The sequence below is a fragment of the Cyprinus carpio genome, chromosome A15, assembly GCF_018340385.1.
Source record: "Cyprinus carpio isolate SPL01 chromosome A15, ASM1834038v1, whole genome shotgun sequence".
NCBI lineage: Eukaryota > Metazoa > Chordata > Actinopteri > Cypriniformes > Cyprinidae > Cyprinus > Cyprinus carpio.
Window position 1 is genome coordinate 511,110 of NC_056586.1, and position 10,214 is coordinate 521,323.

General features: G+C 38.8%; 1 pseudogene; it reads right to left on the reverse strand.

Moving 5' to 3' along the window:
* LOC109054626 overlaps positions 1-10,214 on the reverse strand; it is a 178,199-nt pseudogene that overhangs the window by 124,923 nt on the left and 43,062 nt on the right.

The following is a 10,214-nucleotide window of genomic DNA, read 5'->3' on the forward strand; positions in this document are numbered from 1 at the left end:
TATCCAGGTGAGAATGATTAAGCATAGGAATATGGTAAGAAAAGGGATTAGATAGAAGCGACATGTAGTGGTTCAGGTGTAAGAACAGTAAAATGAATGTGTGGGGGTTAGAGTATGAACAAAATTGATGCAAGGGTGACAGGGTCAAAAAGGAAAGGATTGTATTAGGAGGCTGGAAACATTAGTATCAATGGGTTTATATGAATGAAGAGAATCTAAATAAAGTGAAGAAGGTTGGGTGATAAAAATTATGTTATTATTTTGGGGGTAAATTATGGTGTAATTATGAAAGATTTGGAAGGGAGTAGCCTAGAAGCAATAGCAGTTCAGTGGAGACAAGCCTCTGGGATGGGAGTGTAGGGTTCGAGACATAACAAAAAAAGTAACTTTAGAAAGAAACATTTTGTTTCGACATAGAATTTTTTTACACAAACAGTTAAGGCTACAATGCGGCCATAACAATATGAGTAGATGTTTGGTCAGAAATGTAAGTTACCAGTCAGTAGTACGCTTAGTAGTTGTGAAGAAGGTGTGGAGAACAATTCATTCCAGGGTCCAGTTTATGGTGGGGCTCCTCTTAGTGGACAAAGATTTGCTACATTTTGATTTTATCTTGGTGGACTAACATAAGCAAACTGTCCAACGGCATCAGATAAAGATGCTAGGACAATGGCCAGACAACTCTTAGAGGGCAAGAAAAAAGATCTCTGGAACCAAGCATGGGAAGGACAGGACCTCTCTTTGGTCAAAATGCAGTTTTCGCCTTTCACCCTTCTAGAGATTAATTCCTCAGGTTTTGGCCTGTGACAGCCTTAAAAATTCCCTAAAACCCCTTTCCCATCATGTTTGGCCTCTATTTATGTACAATATCGCTAAAGGTATTCTGGTTGTAGTTTGGAAAGTGAGAAATGTACTGGCAAAACTTTTAAGTGCCAATAACTGATATAACAACGATACCAAGTTCTGAGTCTCAGTCCTGTAAGGGGAGAGAAGTACAGACATTTGGACAAGAGAGAAAACCTTCACTTCAACATACTATCATCGGCGTGTTCCAGACTAAGGACCCACTGCACCTACGCCAGGGCTTCATCTGCATGTTCCCGATTTTAGGACCCAGCATCCTACAGTGCTTTGTGTTCAAGTCTGTTGAAACAGATTCCTGCTCCTTTCCCCCACTGCATTGTTACCAGCACAACCAGTGGAACAAGTCACTGCTACCATGAGATCCTCTCCTGCTAACACTTTCTGACCAGTGGACTGCCCTGGATTTCACCTTTGATCTGCTCTCTGCCTTTATGGTTAGAACTGCTCACCTGCTCTTGCTCTGCTTCTGCTCGCTCATTTGGACTGTTCGTATCCTGATTGACCTCTTGGTTACAAACTATGCCTGGCCTTAGATCCTCCTGTTTTCTTTGCCCCACTGGGGTTGATGGTTTGGGACTCAGCAGCCTGGACCCTTCGATTTTCATTGAATAAAACTTGTTTTTATGCATTTCTCTGCTCTTGGGTCCTCTTTCCAAAACTTCAAGTCAAGAACCTTCTGGTCTCAAAGGTGAGCAGAGCCAGGAAGTTTCTAGAATTTGAAGATCATCCAGAAGCCATACTCTATACAAGAACGTATATTAGCTTATTCTAGATCTCTGTCTTCAGTCCTTGGTTCTAGTCTGAAAAGGGCACAATAGGATTATTCCCCTATAAGGAGTATAAACACAGTATAAGACTATAGACCAGGGCTATTCAATTGGCAGCCCGCAGGTCCAATCCAGCCCGCCAATCATCTTCATCTGGCCCAAGGGTAGAGTATGCGCAGGTGGCACATACACCTTGAAATGTTTTTGCACTAATTAATTGTTTTTGCACTAACTAGCCCAGGCAATTGTTTCACACAGCCAAAAAAGAAAAGGAAGAGACACAACAACAACAATCTACCGGAGTCCGCAACATCAATAGACGGCAGCGTTGACAAGTGCTTGTGTAAGGGGTTTATGAAATATCCACAACTCTAGTTTAAGTTTGAAAGGCTGCGCGTTTGGCTGTTTGCATATTCTGAGCCGCTTCAGACAGTGCCAGTCGCTCTTTAACCGACAAAAACACACTCAATTATGCCAAAACTACAAAATATACTTTATAGTTTATGTGAAGATTGTTCAAAGTTCACTTAAATTAAAAGTTATATCTTTCAGAGCCTACTAAATGTTAAAAAATTATGTCTTTCAATTATACTGTAATGCTGAATGGCTATAATTAATGGCTAAAATTGAGGTGAAAATGCATTAAATAGAGACAGTAGCATTTATGCATTTAATCAGTAGCAGTAATGGTATCAAAGATACTGGCCTTTGTTAATAATAGGCTATTAGTAGCCTAAAGAGATGCCATTGTTTCTGTATTAATTTGGGTTGTTTCTGTATTAATTTGGGGATTCAATGTGAAATCATGACAATATATTAATATGCAATTAATAATGATTAATTACAGAAAAATGAGATTTTTTTTTTAATTGACTGACAAACAGCAGTTTTTTTATTTTATTTTATTTTATTTTATTTATTTTTTAATAGATGTTGGTAGCATTAATAATATGCCTTTAAATTTAATTTCTAATTTTATAGGACCCCCAGAAAGAGATCGGGGCAGGCCCCTCTCCCCTGGCCCCCTTCAATTTTTTAATTCAATAATGCGACCCTCAAATTAAACTAGTTGAGTAGCCCTTCTATAGACCTTACGTAGCTCCACCTCGTTTCAGTACTGTGCTCGTAGTCTTCTGTCTTCCGTCTGTACTTCCACAGCGTGTGGATGACAAGTAATTTCTTACTGCTAAATTCTGAAAAAACAGAGGTGATAATTATAGGACATAAAAACTCTGCAACTCTGTAAGACCACAGGAACCAGTTGAGTCCTCTGCACAATCTGACTTTGCTGCAGCCTGGAATTGAATTGCTGGTTTCGTCTGGTCAGAGGAGAACCGGCCCCCGACTGAGCCTGGTTTCTCCCAAGGTTTTTTTTTTCCATTCTGTCACCGATGGAGTTCTGGTTCCTTGACGCTGTCGCCTCTGGCTTGTTTAGTTGGGGACACTTCATTTACAGTGATATTGTCAAATTGATTGTACAGATACTATTTAAACTGAACTGAGCTGGATGATGACATCAATGAATTCAGTGATGAACTGCCTTTAACTGAAAATTGAGTGTTTACTATTGTCATTTTGCATTACTGACACACTATTTTCCTATTTAATGCTGTACAGTTGCTTTGACAATCTGTATTGTTGGTGACTTGGCTTGACTTGACTTGACTTGAGCGTGAAGGTAAGGTTGGTCAAATTTACAAATGAACCACACATTTGAAAACCTTCCTGGTTTACTGGCATTAGTTATGACATCTGCTTTGAACATTAGAATGCACATGATAACTTCCGTTAACTCTACAATAAGTAAATCCACTTCACCAACTAATTACTTTTTAACAGTGATGGTATATAGCCACCACAAAAACAGAAGTTCAAAGACAGAATTCTAAAGGTGGCTGTGTGCTTGTTTCTCTGACTCATAAGGTATATACAGATCAAGAGTCAAATTTAGTTACTAATATAGAAATTGTTCTAGATGGTCTGTTAGTTCACCCATTTGATCAGCTAGAAATGGCTTTAGTTTCTAGGTCACCACTTAACCTTTCATGGCAGTAAATTAAAATTGATTGAAGATTGTTTACCAAGACAGTGGATATTAAAAGCAGGGATAAATGTGCCCAAACCAATTGGTGGTGCTTTTGTATGTCCCTGCTAGAAGATACGACTCTTCTTCATAAATGTGATTTTGTGTTTGCAGAACAATGGCAGTGTTTGAATTGTTTGTCTCGCTGGTGGTTGTAGGCTGCAGGTGGGAGAAAAAGTTCTGATAGTTTTCTCTTTAATTATGCTGTAGGATTATAGGCAAGAGCACAGTTTGTCTTATGATTTTTTTTTTGTTCATATTTTTTTTTTTCTAATGATGATGAGTTGACAGCAACAAAACTTACTTTCAGGTTACTGAGTTCAGATTTAAAAACTGGTAAAATTATATCTCGGCATCTCTGTGTGTTGCCTAAATAGAGTAAGAGAAAAACAGATATAGTTTGTTTAGTTGACACATGGACGCGCACCATAATTATGTCAATGCTGTTTATATCCCTGATTGTAGCTGGATTGGCTGATAGGCGGGACATTGACCCTGAACTCTCAGCTGATTAAATGATTTCTTGATAGAGTTCATGGTGAACACAAAGACATTCTTAAGAGAACGCCAAATCCAAGAGTCACCATGGAAACAGATGCTAAGAAGAAGTGTGCCATATTACATATTTCTTATTTTGTTTAATGCCAATTTATAATCATAGTAGGCTGGTTTGGTGTAACTGTGTGAATTTTTTTTTTTTCTCTTACCCTTTAGGTGTGACTGGAATGGAGTAAGATTGATAAGCATATATGCTTATCAATCTTACTCCATTGGAAGGGGGGATTTGTACTCCCAACCCAACTGTGAATGATTACAATCAACCTATCATGAGAACTCTCAGAAGATTTAGCATGCTAATGGAAATGTCAGTGTTAATCTATTTGGTCTTGGTGGAATCTGCTACACTGCTGCTGAATTGCTGCTGCTGTTGGTTATTGCTGTAGTTGTATATTATTGCTGCTGCTGCAAGCAAGTACAGGAACTTGCTACTGCCAATGCACAAGCTGATATGGTGCTGTGAGTATTTAAGACATACTGCTGCTGCACAAATAGCATATAAAATAAGCCTTAGCAGACCTATACAGGTGGAGCTGGGGAAGGTGGAGGGTTTCAGAGGAACTCTTAAAGCATACTGCAATGCTCAAGTGAATGCTAATCAGCCATTTAAATGTAAAGCAGCAAGCTCCTTGGCTGCGTATGCAACGGGAACCAATCAGCTTGTGACAAGTTGTTTAGTGCTAAGAATGTCATCAGTTACGTTAAGGACCCACCAGCCTGCTCCATCTAGAGTTTCATGACAGAACTTGGTATTTATGATAATTACATCTCAATAATATTAATTAATTTGGATAGCTGTGGGGGGCACCTCTATACAATTTAGGATCTCATACTGAAACTGGAGTGGTGTGGTTTTTTAACAGCGCCCCCTAAAGATTATTATTATTATTTTTTTTACAGTTGTCATATTAAATTAGCATGCACATTTTACAGTAGCAGTGCTGTTTCCATACAAAAACAGTTAATCCTGACCACTCAACAGAGCAAAGTCTTACAGGTCTGGAACAACATGACATACAATCTTCACATCAATTATCCCTATCAAATCCATCTATTCATCCCATAAAATTCATATCTGGAGTGTTTCAGTGTGCTTCTGCTGGACCACACCCATACACTGAGATGCTGTGTTTTCACCCCACACTGAGTTACCTGAGTTGAAACGATGTCATTACGTCAAATGAACACACTGCATCATAAGCGCTTTCCAATAATTAATGATCACGAACTCTGATCAGTCATGCACAGTGTATCTTTCTGCTCTGAGGACATCTGTCTCTCCTCGTCTTCCTCTGCGCTGCAGGATGCGTGATGAATCAGTAATGGTTGTTTTATTCCCAGCGGCTCTGAACAGACAATCACACTCACGGCTCTAATGAATAGAGCCCCGATCATAATCATATCAATCGACCTTTAATATCAGCCACGTCCCCAACCACACACCAGTGACCAATGAGAGCGAGACCAGATCGATACGCATTACGGTGGGCCACGGACACACACTGCTGCTGCCTCATTCTGATGCATTCTACAGTCTCTAAATATTTAATGTGAGTGTCATGAAATGAAAGGACTGAGAGAGAGGAAGAGACAGATGTGCCTTCATCTGTTCTCGTCTGGTGCTTTAACACTAGGACAACAGAATACAATACCACTTGAGAAATAGACTGAGTGAAAAATAGCAATTTTCTTTGTGACATAAAGATATCAACTAGTCGATGTTTACATCCTTAAACATGTAGTGGATTCACTATGCTCTACGACAGGGAGACATTTACATGTTTAACGTGGTTAAACAAGAGGATGTTACTATAAAACAAATTAACCACATTTAGAAATACATTTCAAAACATAGACTTTTTTTTTTTTGCAGACTCCATGCAGTATGTTCATGGACTTAAGATAAGTGATGATGATGATGATGATGGCATTTGTGAAGATTGGCATTATGGGAGTTACAGCCCCATACTGACCTCTAGTGGAATCATTACATCTTTACATTAGCCCAATTTAGACTCGCATCTCCAGAGGTGTAAAATACTTGAGTAATTTTACTTGATTACTGTACTTAAGTATTATTTTGGGGTATCTGTGCTTTATGCAAGTACACTTTAAACTCACTACTTGTACTTTTACTTGATTACTTTTCTGAAGAAAAAAGTACTCATTGCATTTTGCATTTTTATTTTATCTTATGCACATTAAATATAAACAGAAGCTGAAAAGTGCTTTTGACGTTAGATTGTACTTTTTTATTTTTACTCAAGTATGCTTTTTGCCAGATACTAAAATTTTCACTGAGTGTCTGTACTTTACTGAAGGATCTGTGAATGGCATGATGTTGGTAGTTCACATGACAATGACAACATGACAAATGTCTGTATTATGTTCATACATAGGCCTAATGTCGTGGCCTATGGTTAGAGAGTTTGACTCCTAATCCTAAGGTTGTGGGTTTGAGTCTCGGGCCGGCAATACCACGACTGAGGTGTCCTTGAGCAAGGCACCGAACCCCCACCTGCTCCCCGGGTGCTGCAGCATAAATGATACCCACTGCTCCGGGTGTGTGTTCACTGCTGTGTGTGTGCACTTTGGATGGGTTATTTGCAGAGCATGAATTCTGAGTATGGGTCACCAAACTTGGCTGTATGTCACGTCACTTATACTGCACACATTCATACTATACAGAATGTACTCATTTAATTAATCAAAAGAAGTACCTACTCAGACAATATGAGATTTCAGATGCGGCCCAAGTTTCTGATCCCTCAACAGTCGTCACTGGCATGTTAATGTGTTTATTGTTTCATGCAGTATACATCAAAAATCCATTTTCCATTTCCAGCCATAACCTGTGTATATACAACACTTCTGCATACGGCACAGACTATGTTCTTCTAAAGCTGCTTTGCAACCACATATATTGTAAAAACAGCCATGAACAAATAAACTGAACACTGGATAAAAGCTGCAGTGAATGTATGTGAGTGTGAGTGTGTGTGATGCTGTACTGTATACTAACGCCTGAATAACAGATCCCTCTACTGGTCACATATGAGATACTCAACCAGGTGTGAGATATCCAGAATCCATATGATTTCTTCAAACAATAGTAACAACCTCTTCAGCACTATAGAACAACTGCTCCATGTCCTCTGTCACATATTTACATGATTCTCCATGGTACATCAAATAATACCAGGGAACATGTCTAGAATGCAAGCATTATCAAAGGCCTTTGATGCTTCTCAATGTAGAATTCACAAACTTCAGGCCAACCTGACCACACAAACTCCTGCATCTACACCATCAGCCTGCAGAAGAGAAATGAGGGCGGGGCTTACGGGCGTGCTGCCGTCTGATAGGGTGGTCATGCTGATGGACGTGCTCATCTTGTCTGAGGACAGAGAGGGAGGGGAGGGGCTTCTCTTCTCCAGGATATCCTGTGTCTGCAGGAAGTCTCGCCAGTCATGCTGGATGCTGACGGTGAACATGAGCAACATTGAGTTAGCTTATGCTTTATTTGCTAACACTTCATTTTGTGCTTGTTACATGTTACATATACTTACGATAGCAATAACAGTATAGTATGCATAATTACATTTACATTTAGTCATTTAGCAGATGCTTTTATCCAAAGCAACTTACAAATGAAGACAACAAAAGGGCAATAATATGTAAGTGCTGTGACAAGTCTCAGTTAGCCTAATGCAGCACACGTAGAAAGGTTTTTTTTTAATAATAATAATACATAAAAAAAGAAAAGCAAGTAGATAAAACAGAAAAAGAATAGGGAATGCAACTGTTAGAGTTTAAAAAAAATAATAATAATAAAAATAGTAAAGCAAGTCAAAAGAATAGAAAAAGAACAGAAAATGCTAGTATTAGAGGCTCTTTTTTCCCCCAAATAAAACAAGTAATAAGAAAAGAAAAAGAATAGAGAGTGCGAGTGTTAGAGGGTCGTGTTTTTTTTTTTTAACAAACCCTATAATTACACTGTATCAGAGACACCTTAAAATAAAGTGCAGCCCTTTCTTTCTTAATGTGTAATTATGTACTTACATACTCAGTAATATTAATTAACAACTTACTTAATAAAGGGGTGGGATTGGGTTTTGGTTTAGGGTTAAATGCATGTAATTCATGCATGATCTACTGTTATTACTATAGCAAGCACATGTTATGTGTAATTGTGAGTTATTTATTGAGTACATAATCAATCACCTACGATCACATATACCAGTAAAATACAGAAATGACTGATAATGCAATAGCTATAGTTACTTATAATAACTGATAACAAAGCAATACAATACTGTAAGGAAATACCAATAATTACTGATAAAGCAACAGTGACATAATCACCCGTGGCAATGTGATATCTACAGTGTAAAAACAGTGGTCCTGATGACATACTCACATCAGTACTGTGGTCTCCAGCGGATGCGTGTTCACTCTGATGTTATTCTCCACGTCTGTCGCCATCTGATGGCTGAAACAAACACACAACACAAGCACATTCTACCTTTAATATAGACTTTAAGACACTAACAACTTCCTTCATTACTGAAATGAATGTTGTTTACTTCACAGTCAAATGAACAGATGGTGGGAAACCATATTTTCCACTCTCACAGGAATACAGCAAATAAGATGAACATGCAAACACACACACACACACACACACACACACACACACATGCAGAGTAAACGTGTGTGTGTGTGCGTGTGTGTGTGTGTGTTACAACAGAGTTCAGGAGGAGCGTGTTGATTTCATCCAACCAATCACAGCACTAGCCGAGTCTTGAGTTCCAGCTTTACATTACAGCCAGTCAGTTAAATATGTTCACCCTCACTTCTAATCATACTGAATTAACATGCCAGCTCTTGAATACTGCTATGAATTAGTGATGATCATACTAGAATGAAATGATTGTGCTCTTTTGTCTTTTTGACTGTTAACTCACAGCTTCTGTCTACCTGTGCTAAATGTGTTTGTAACACTTCTGCTCAGCTGCTGCAAGATTCATGCACTGGTTACTGTAATGCTTGCTACTAATGCTAATGATAACTCTTATATTGCTGACTGGTTTATCATAATGCTTTGTCATCCCAACTGGACCCTATAGCACTATAGGATTAAACTTCCGAGATAAACGGTTAGAAAACAGGTTTGTGATACGTGAAATGATGGAAATTTCCCTTTGAGATGAAAGAAAGGGTTAATGAGAACACTATCTGTTACATTTGTGACATTTGAGCATGCAGCCCCTCCTGCACACTAGAGGGAGCGCTCACATCAGTGCTGAGATGAAAATAATGTTCATTCATAATAGAGGCTCCATCTTCTTGCCAGCTTCTTCAAGTGTGTGTTTTTCATACTATTGTTTATTTAGATCAGTCTGGATTGTGTTTGTGAATTTGAATTATTCTACTTTTACACTTTTTGGCCTTGTACTTTGCTTTTTTTTTATTCAGTAAATATCCATCAGATGGATCTGAACCGTGGAGATAGTCAGATCTGGTCCTTCACACACAGTACTCACTTCTGCAGTTGGTATCCCTCGTCGTTCACACACTTTATCCTCTGGGATGTCTGGAGCTCCTCCTGAGAAACACAGACAAGAGAACACGTGTATTTCCACAGCCAGGGTCAGGAATTAACGGGACACTTAAGCTAGTTGTGTTTCGGCTGTCACGATCAAAGTGAATGAAACGAGTCGATTGTGGCATTGCATGTACAGTAGATCTGCTCATGCTGCGTGATGATTTCTATCTACACACAGTTTGTAGTCTTCAGTTTTATAACCAACCACACACGCTTGTGTTGAGATTGTGAATGCAATGACTGATGTGTTTTGATTCAGTGCGCACTCACTGAATTCTGCAGAAAACATGTAAGAGATTGATTTAGCAGCTTCAGTAATTATTATGGGAGTTTT